The 9,050-nt window shown below is 29.8% G+C and overlaps 1 long non-coding RNA gene across 1 annotated transcript; it reads left to right on the forward strand.

The window, feature by feature from the left end:
• Nucleotides 1-4,669: 4,669 nt before the first annotated feature.
• On the forward strand, nt 4,670-8,476 carry LOC126845451 (uncharacterized). The gene is made up of 6 exons (XR_007686775.1): nt 4,670-4,738; nt 6,291-6,574; nt 7,113-7,321; nt 7,528-7,720; nt 7,824-7,941; nt 8,265-8,476. It is a non-coding gene; the product is annotated as an uncharacterized LOC126845451 (long non-coding RNA).
• Nucleotides 8,477-9,050: the final 574 nt, after the last annotated feature.

Consider the following 9,050-nt stretch of genomic DNA (forward strand, 5'->3'; position numbering starts at 1 on the left):
GCTTAATCAAAAATTTGCCTTTTAACGCCTATACATAATTTTTTCTATTTATTTTAGCTAAAAAATGTCCAATCAAATATAAAATTTAGTTTAATGTTCTCGATGAGGTGATAGAAGGCTAGAATACTATTATTTCCATCCACATACTTCGTCTATAATTTAAAAAACGTATTATACAAAAATGATTTATTCCATAACAAACCAGTTTTCAGTTTTCACTAGGTACATTATTGTTCTATACTTAATAAACGAATTAAATATTTAGGTTAAAATTTGACTTTTAAAAGTTATCTTCAACATTTATCCTTTAAAATAATACCTACTGTAAAATTGTTTTCTTTAAAACAACTACAGTAATTATAATTCAACTTACAAATATAACTTGCTCCACTTGCCAAAACAAACCGAAATATTTTTGATGAATTAAAAACACTATCTGCGCTATTTGTCAGTAAAATAGGCAATGAATTGGTTATATTCTTTAGCATGGCATAAACCTATAGAAAAGAGATATACCCCAAAATGTTTTAACATGAAAAAAAAGTTAAATACATTTCATTTTACCACGGGTTTTCAACTATTTTTATAATATCTGCGATAAGTTTGCTTTATTATTATTAATATATATATATATATATATATATATATATATATATATATATATATATATATATATATATATACAATGTTTATATTTTGTATTTGTTTATACTTAGCTGTGAAAAGTAGTCTAAAATGACAATAACAACCCTTCACCACACCTTCCCAACAGGTCTTGCCGCCAGACGGTTGGCGGTCGCCGCCAGAATAATATAAAGCATCAGAAGTTGCCTTGTGTAAAATGACACCTTAACCACAATCATACGTTATCCAACTAGTCTAAAAAACCTAAGTATTAAATTATATATTATAAATAAGGCACATTTGAAAAAAAATACGGTTTTTATACATTTTTAGGTAATAGAAAATTAAATAAGAATTTTACTGAAATAAAAAAAGCCAATTGGGTTTGGGGGGGCTAAATCACATATTGGGGGGGGGCTAATGCCCCTTTAGCCCACCCCTAAGTCCGCCTATGGTTGTGACTGAAGTTGACGCTGCAACTTTTGTTGTTTATGTAAGTAATTTTTATTTAAGCAACGTGATAAAAGTTTATTTAGCAGAAATATTATTTTGACTGGTTTATATGGAATTTATTTCTTAAGTACTCGTGAAAAAGAGTTATGTCAACATTCTGGGCAAAATGTATACCGATAAATTGAGAAAAAAAATCGTTTGTACCTTATAATTTAATTTAAAGCGTAGTATTTAGCCACTACCGCCGGGTCGCCCTACTGATAACGCACTTTTTCAATATACCTCTCGTAATTAACCAAATTATTCATACCGGAATCTGAAAATTACATAAGTTACTGAAGCTTTAAATTACAAAGGTTTTTTTTACTAAGGCAAGCATTGTCAAACTAGGCTATCCAAAACTATAAAGAAAATGAAGCCACGTAGTTTACTTTCATCAAATTTAGGGTAAAGTCACTGTGGTCTTAAAAATGGTTTTTTAACATATACATGTATACATGTATATTAAAAAAAGCCATTACTTATTACTAACAAAAAATGTATATTATATTAACTAAAATGGTTATTACTCAAAGAAAAAATGATTAAATTAAAAATAATACCATGAAGCTTATACAAATTAACCAATAAATTAATTGAAATTGTCGAAATTTATTAAAAGCACTTTTTTCTTAAATATTGCCTAAACAGAACACCTTAAAAATTAGCCGGTACCTGTATGATAAAACATGTTATAAACTATGACTTATATAAATATATATTCTACAATATATACACTCCAATAGTAGACTCTTATCACCCATACTTAAAATTCATTTATCCACTTAACTCACCTAGTTTACTAAATGACCAATCAAACCCCGTTGTTTATTAATTAATGCATGCAATTTCAATGATATTATTAGTTTCTTGGCCAATATCGATATAATCCTTAATTTTATTAGTTTGCATTTAGATGCAGCGATCTCCAAATTTTACGAAATTTTAAACCATTGTTTTGATCTATTCGTTCCAAAACTATAAATTAATCAAAATATGATATGATATATAAAATATGATACAGTTTGGTCTAACAAAGAGTACAGAGACCTGACTAGACTAATAAAGGAAGCTCATAAAAAATATAAAAAACCTAATATTTATTCAAATTATTTAAAATTTTACCAATTACGGAAAAAATGCAAATTTTTATCTGATCGTATTCATGCGAATTATTTCTTTAAAATCGAAAATAATATTAACCATAATTAAAATTATTTTGGAAGTACATAATAACTCTTAAGTCTAATAAATCAAGTATTCCGTCCTCTGTTACGTTGGATGACTGTGTTGCTGATAATATTGAGAATACCTCCAAGTTATTTGCTAGTTATTTTTCTTCAGTGTATTCTGGTAATAATACTATTATAGAGCATCGAGAACAACCGTATACAAATTATTATCTTGATCTTAACTTTAATCCGTGTGTTATCTCTCGTATGGGAAATTTTCTTAGCTTTTCAAATATATAAGTTTAATTAGCGGACTCGGCCCGGAAAATATACCCGAGCCCAAAAACGACAGCCGGGTCGCAGTACGGTTACCCAGTACGGAACTTGTCGCGTTCAATAAATTATTAAAAATATATTCCTTCTAGGTGGTCACACTGCGAGTACATATGTATTTTGTAGATTTTAAATATACTAACAACTCTACCGCCTACTGCATATAAGCTACATTTGGCACAAGTCAGAAACGCTGTTACCTTTCTTTGCATAAAGACGTATAAACAGGTAACGCATATTTTGTGAGTTGTAACTGAAGTTGACGCTGCAACTTTTGTTGTTTATGTAAGTACTTTCAATTTTTATTTAAGCAACATGATAAACGTTTTTATTTAGTAGAATTATTATTTTGACTGGTTTATAAGGAATTTATTTCTTGAGTACTCGTGAAAAAATACTTATGTCAACATTTTGGATAAAATGAATATCGATAAATTGAGAAAAAAAAAATAATCGTTTGTGCCTTATAGTTTAATTTAAAGCGTAGTATTTAGTAATAATAAGTAATAGTAATAATAATAAAATATTGTGTGTTGAGTTAAGTCAGTATTTTTGTTATTTTAGTTAAGGTATTTTGTGATAATTTGGCAAATCTTTCTAAACAATTTTATTAATGTCTAATGGGTTATTTTATTAAATAGTTTATTTTGTTGCATTTCAAAAATTGTTTTACTTTCCTTTTTTCCAAAAAATCTTTTTTTTATCAAGGTACCTGAGTCAATTGATCTTCTCGTATCCAATAAAAATGTTTCTTTTAATTGCACAGCCCAACAACTAACCATCTTTGTATTTGTATAATAATGCATGTCATATGTGACTAGGTTTAAACTTAAGGGGCCTGAACGTTTGCTATTTATTAATGGGCAAAATAAAGGCAATTTCTAAGCTTGTCGTCGCCGCCGTAGATTTTTTGTGTTAGTATTGTGTGTAAATGGTTGTTAGTGTGAGTGCGGTATGATCTGTGTACCACTATCTTCCGCTCCACCGTAGCAGGTAATTGCGTCTCATTGCGGCATTGTTATCATACTATTATTTATGGGTTTATTTTACTATACCTATTACTACTGTTATTATTGAATTACCTGCAGTATGAAATTATTTTTGACTATATTTTTCAATATTGTGAAAACTCTTTTAAAATTTTTAAAAAATGGTCCAAACCAAAAAAGAAACCGTGTCAGTCTATAGAAAGCGTAAAGGTGGAAAAAAGGCTAAGTAAGTTCTAAAATATTTAAAAAGTACATTTGTGTAATGTGTTCATAGTCAATATAATTTCTTTGAATATCAATTAGGAAGCGTTCAATAATACCGCCTAGTGTTGCTTCTGCTACTCCTAACGAGTGCATTCCAAATGGAGAAGGATCAAAGTATGTATTATTGTAAGACGTTCCTAAAAATACACAAATGCATAGATTTAAATATGTGAACTATTATATATTTTACAAATGATGTAAATTATTGTAATAGATTTACTATACATGGCCGTCGCGTGATTGATGTCAGCTATGTGTTTGGGCGAATTTAATTTTCTGGCGTGTACTCCTGATGGGTTAATAGGATAAGAGGACTTGGTAGAAATAAAGTGTCCCCACAGCGCTAAGGACGTGAAAATCCACGAAATGTGTTGACCAAAAAAAAATTAAATGTATGGTGTACAATAATATCATTTGTTGGTTGAAATAGTACAGCCCAAAATTATATGCTAGGACTTTTTTTTATACGTTTATACTTTTATTATTTATACTAGGACTTATATTTATTTATACAACATGTATAACACGAATTATTTGACGTGTGATAACATATTTACTAAATTAAATATTACTACATTGTATTTGCATAAATGCGCGGAGCGATCTAATACGAATAACGAAAAATGGGGAAACCTGGGTAATTTGACGAGCTGGGTAAGATGACGAATTGATAATAACTGATTGTAGATTATACCATCAATTGATATTTTACAAGAAATGTAAAGAATGATGTTAGGAACAACTAGTTTACCGATAAGAAATAATCCTGATAAAGCCCATGTGTTTTTATTTGCGATTTTCTGTTATACACACCATACACACTTTTATTTTCCGTGTTATGAAATAACGTTTTTCCGAAATAAGGTAAGTGAAATCTATTATATATTGTTTTAAATCAACAGAGTATAGTGTAAGCTTTATTTTCATGTATACTTACTGTCTATTACTTAAGTTTAAATTGTAACACATTAGGTTGGAATATTAAATAATTACCAAGTTCAATATTATCTTACTATTTTGGTGATAATTATTTGTTAATCAAGAAAAATTTAACTTTCAGTAAAGATAATGACTAAAAATTCGTGATTCTCCGATCCCACAATCACAATGTTAGCTATATTATTATTTTAATTTATATTAAAAATGTACGATTATTCGTTAAAATAATTTTTAAATTTAATTATTATTTCCATACCTATTATTCAACCTAATCTCCCAGGATTGAACCTGGGCATTTTTATTAAAATAACAAGTTGTTTGAAATTATTTCTTGGACACCTATCTGTTAATATTCTCAGCGATCTGTTCTACAAAATGTAGTAGCCTAATGGCTAACCTAACCAACCAGTTGACTAAAAACAACAACGTTTAGGTTAGTTAGGTTAGGATTATAGATTTTTCTATGTTTGTTTAACTAATTGTAAAATAAGCTTACCTAAAAATATAATGCTCAGGTACGATTACAATATTCGTGCACCGATGGTAATCTTAATGAAATAGTTGTCGGTTACAGCAGCGAACAAAGTCAATCTAACTCATTTGCGACAAGAACATGCGACTATGGCAAAAAATACAAACAGTTTAAACAGTTTACTTATGTGCGCTCTAATCGGCCGGACCGGATAAATACAGAAAAAGCGATAACAGCGTAATGGTTTTAGGTTTTCTTTTCGTTTTAGCTGTACCTGTCCATTTTATTTGACGTTTTACAATTATTGCTCTATCCCTAAATGTTCTTTAGGCGGATAACTACTTCAAAAACATTTGTGAATTTAACAAAATAAACGAATTTTAGTAATTATTTAAAAGTGAAAACATTTATAAATACAAATAGAAGAAGAAAAGGGGGTTAATGGAACTTTATTTTATACAGCCGACTAAATAAAATATCTCCATGATGCCACTTCATCTTTCAATTATTCACTGAACAATTTTTGTTTTTTTTTTCAAAACGCCGAAAATTTTTAATAATGCTAATTATGCCTGTACTCGAATTGCATCCAAATTTAGTTGTTTGAGAGGGTACCCTCAAGTCACACATATCACTTACAGTTTTTTAGAAATTATATTCACTATTAGACTACATGCACAAGTATTCTACTCATTCTAAAAATCAATTGTGTTATTATATTTATCAACGGAACCCGTTGATAAATTGGAGGGTCGATGAATACTAGCGTTTCTCGCAGGATATATTAATAAACTGCAATAATTGCCGGGACGACTTCGCCTGTCAAACAATTATTACTAGAGGGGTCGGCTGAGGTTTGTGTCACACGCCAGCTTTGGCAATCGTCATTCGATCATGAAGACTTTACTCGTTCGGTCGCGAATTTTTTTTGCACATTTTGAGTGAATTTCCCTTCATAAAAACAATTCATCATGTTTAAAATCTATATTGTCTTATCGGTTGCAGTGCTATCGCTTTGGTTGGACATTGGAACCGCCACGGGTAGATCTCGGCTTCAACACGAATATACTCACGACGACCATGTTTATGCCGTGCTATCAGCAAACGTTGTCAACTTTACCATCGTCGATAACAACCAATACGTCCAAATTACATTGTTAGTAGAAGGCGTAGGTCTCACGAAAGATGTAATGGTGCGTACGACTTCAGCTTTTAAGGGGCGTGGATCATTATGCTTCACAGATCAACAATATAAGTATGCCGACTCCCAAAGAAACTCGTTTAAAATAGTAAGTCCGACATTTATGTTTTTAATACTTCGAATATGAATAATAACGGCTTGTACAATTTTTAAATACCATCGTACCCGTGGTGCATTACTTTTAACAAAACAATTCCAGTTAGTTTAATACTAATATACTGTTCGTTCATAAGATATAAAAACGTATCATAATATATTTTAGTCAGTAGTTTCGTTAGGTCTAGTTTAGATGACAGTTGTATTGATAAAATACGTTGGTATACGCTTTAAACACTTTGTCGTACTGTTAAACGTAAAAATGCTGTGCTTGTGCGTTACGTTTTATTTTTCATTATGAATTTCGATAGATTTAGTTATCTCAATATGTAGTTAAAAAAAAAAATCAAAAATTAATTCTAAAAAGTCGCTAAAAGTCAAAAACATTTTTTATAATTCTTATTATATTATGTAGCATTATAATTGACGTGTTATTGTAATAAAAGAAAATATAACATTTGTATATGATATTAGGCTCTTAGATCTCGTCAGTTGCCTTCCCCTATCCCTTATACCTTGATGATTTTTAGTTGCAAGCTAATGGTACACAAATGTATTTAACCAACAAGTTGAAGATCGATGAAAATGTCGTGGAAGGAAAGTTGTTCCTGTGCCTTAACAGACCACGGTTATCGACCAGAAATTCGTCACATGGTCGTTGGGTACATTAGGGTGATTTTGGTTGGATCGTCTGGCCTGTACCACCGATGTATCTGTTTCGTAGATATGTATACGGAGTGTGAGTATGTTAAAGATAAACTTTACATATCGTTAGTAGTATTTCACTAATGAGTGAAACAGTAACGCATTAAGTTACTTAAGGAATATTAAATAATTACCAAGTTCAAATAATATCTTCCTGTTTTGGTGATAATTATTTGTTGATCAAGATAAGTTTAACTTTCTGTAATCACTAAGCTTGATTAAATTATTGTCGGTTTACAGCACCGAACCTGCAAGTGAATCTAACTCATTTGAGACAACAACAAGCGACTATGGAAAAAAATACAAACATCGCGGTAACAAGTTACATTTTTTAAATGACACGGCTTGGTCCTATACAAAAATGAACCGGGTGAACACTATAGTCACCGCTAATGGCTTGAGGTGCAAATTCCTTGTCAAAGCCGTTAAAAAGGTAGACTTTTTTTTACGCTCGAGTCTTGTTCAGTCAAACATCAGAAAACTATCAGATTCTATAAATTAACTCATATATGTTTTTTACAATCACCTTTTTTCAGCGAAACTTATTGGACGACTACAGCAAGTCGGAACCCTCAAACCTTCAGCGTGAAACAGTTTATTTATGTGAGTACTAGTCGGCCGGAGCGGATAAATACAGAAAAAGCGATAATAGATGTAAGTATTGGTTTTAGGTTTTATTTTCGTTTTAGCTGTAGCTATCCATTTTATTTGACGTTTTAAAATTATTTCCCTATCCTTAAGTGTTCTTCAGGCGGGTAACTACCTACTTCAAAAATATTTGTGAATTTAAAAAAAAATAACGAATTTTAGTAATTATTTTAAAGTGTAAACATTTTAAAATCAAAATAGAAGAAGTAAAGGGGGTTTAAAAATACCGTTTATGCACCTTTATTTTATACAGCTGATTAATAATATAGCTTCGTGATGACACTTCATTTTTCGACTATTCACTGAACAATTTTTGTTTTTTTTTTCAGAACGCCGAAAAAATTGATTAATGCTAATTATGCCTGTACTCGAATTACACCCAAATTTAGTTGTTTGAGAGGGCACCTCAAGTCGCACATATCACCTACAGTTTTTAGAAATTATATTCACTATTAAACTATATGCACGACTATTTTGCACTCATTCTTAAAATCGATTTTATTATAATTTTATCGAATTATAAATATAAAGTTATTATACTTATTCGGTGTGTTATGTCAAAAATATATATTGAGTAAAAACAATATGTCTTATACTTGTACTTAATTAACTAATCTAACTATAATAGAAAATTATAAAATAGATTTACATTTAAAATTTTTAAAAATTGCAACATTCACAAGGATACTATAACAATTAAGACAAATTGTTTGTAAAGACGATCCAGGTGATTTAACCAAATATTTACTTCTTTTACATGTTTATCAAAAAATAGATAACATTAAGTAGGTGTTATTGTTAACCAGAACATGTTTTGAAACAATCGTCATTAAATATTTCAAACAGGTTCTGTATTTTATATAAAATTATTCGGTATTCTGTTTCTAAAATAATATTCACAAACGATATTGAAATTTACTCAATCAGTGTTAGCTTTACAAGTAGATCTATGTACAATACAAATGTTTTGCATACAATCAAATTGTAAACATCAGTTTAGTATTTACAAAAAAAAAAAAATTTTGGAAGATGAAGTGGCATACTTTATCTTACAATTTTTTTTTTCAGAACGCCGAAAATTTTGAGTAATACTAATTATGTCTGGACTCAAATTG

Source organism: Adelges cooleyi, unplaced genomic scaffold (genome assembly GCF_023614345.1).
Source record: "Adelges cooleyi isolate 19-005CV unplaced genomic scaffold, UGA_ACOO_1.1 ACOO_flye_CR_arks_rails_tigmint_CR_PRNA_787, whole genome shotgun sequence".
Taxonomy (NCBI): Eukaryota; Metazoa; Arthropoda; class Insecta; order Hemiptera; family Adelgidae; genus Adelges; species Adelges cooleyi.